Source organism: Bubalus kerabau, chromosome 15 (assembly GCF_029407905.1).
Source record: "Bubalus kerabau isolate K-KA32 ecotype Philippines breed swamp buffalo chromosome 15, PCC_UOA_SB_1v2, whole genome shotgun sequence".
Lineage (NCBI taxonomy): Eukaryota > Metazoa > Chordata > Mammalia > Artiodactyla > Bovidae > Bubalus > Bubalus kerabau.
In genome coordinates this window covers 624,994-626,669 of record NC_073638.1, presented here as the reverse complement: position 1 = coordinate 626,669, position 1,676 = coordinate 624,994, and the positions used below count along the sequence as shown (strand labels likewise).

Below are 1,676 nucleotides of genomic sequence, written 5' to 3'. Positions count from 1 at the left end.
CAACACGCTGCTGAATAACCAACAAATCACAGAAGAAATCAAAAAAGAAATCAAAATTTGCATAGAAACGAATGAAAATGAAAACACAACAACCCAAAACCTATGGGACACCGTAAAAGCAGTCCTAAGGGAAAAGTTCATAGCATTACAGGCATACCTCAAGAAACAAGAAAAAAGTCAAACAAATAACCTAACTCTACACCTAAAGCAACTAGAAAAGGAAGAAATGAAGAACCCCAGGGTAAGCAGAAGGAAAGAAATCTTAAAAATTAGGGCAGAAATAAATGCAAAAGAAACAAAAGAGACCATAGCAAAAATCAACAAAGCCAAAAGCTGGTTCTTTGAAAGGATAAATAAAACTTACATTTACTTTAAAATTGTCTTAAAGTTTAACATTTTATTTTTCATTAGAAACAACCATTATTCTGGTCCACACTTTCTTCATGGCACTTTTCACTTCCTTATTTCTTCCTTATTGTAAATCAAAGGATTGAGCAGTGGAGTTAGGATGGTATAAAATATGGCTACCATTTTGTCAAAGGAGAAAGCAGATGGAGGTCGTGCATACACAAATATGCATGGGATGAAGAATAAAACCACAATAGCAATGTGAGATCTGCAGGTGGAGAGGGCTTTCTCTGCCCTTCAGAGCTATGGGTTCTTAGAGACAGCAGGATGACCCCATAGGAGACAAGCAACAAGGAGAAGATTAAGGTGCAGATAAACCCACTGTTGGTGACTACCAAAAGCCCAAAGATGTGAGTGTCAGTGCAGGCAAGCTCCAGCAGTGGGTACAAGTCACACATGAAGTGATTGATGATGTTGGGGCCACAGAAGGGCAGCTGGAAAGTGAAGAGAATCTGTATCATGGAATAAATGAAGCCCCCTGTCCAGGCTACTGCCATCAGAAGGACAAAAAGCCTGTGGTTCATGATAGAAGAATAGTGCAAGGGCTTCTAGATGGCCACATAGCAGTCATAGGACATGGCACTGAGGACAATCACCTCCACCCCAGCAAAGAAAGTGTTCAGCAAAGAACTGGGTCAGCCTTCAAAGGAAATGGTTTTCCTTTCATGGAGAGAGCCCACAATCATCTTTGGGGCAATGACAGAGGAGAAACATGCATCCAGGAAGGACAGAAAAGCCAGGAAGAAGAACATGGGGGAGCCCCAGAATGCTGGGCTGCTACTGATGGTCACCACAATTAGCAAGTTGTCCCCGACAGTTACAATGTAAATGAACAAGAATACAACAAATATTGTTTTCTGCACATTTGGACTCTGTGAGAGCCCCAAGAGTACAAACTCGGTTACAAAGCTGTGGTTTTGCATGATTTCCAAGGAAAAGATGAAAGCCACCACAGTGAACATGTAGCATCTACAATGATGAGAAAGAAAAATTTGTCTCAGACTGGTTTGTACTACTATCATAATCGTTGAAAGTTGGTGCATGCATATGAAAAATTATCTTACATGCTAATGATCTTCATGTCAGTGAGAACACAAAATTAGAAATTTGTTGAATGTATGGGATGTCAGGAAGAATTGTGGTACATATAAATTATAAAATATTTTAAGATGTCAGAGCTTTGATATAGGGGAAGGGAAAGGATCCAGTTGTGGTGGAGATAAGGAACCTTTGTTATTTCAACCGCCAACTCTGATCCCATAGTAGTA

The 1,676-nt window shown here is 39.9% G+C and overlaps 1 pseudogene; it reads right to left on the bottom strand.

Moving 5' to 3' along the window:
- Positions 1–382: 382 nt before the first annotated feature.
- Positions 383–1,331, bottom strand: LOC129628561 (olfactory receptor 4C15-like; annotated as a pseudogene).
- Positions 1,332–1,676: the final 345 nt, after the last annotated feature.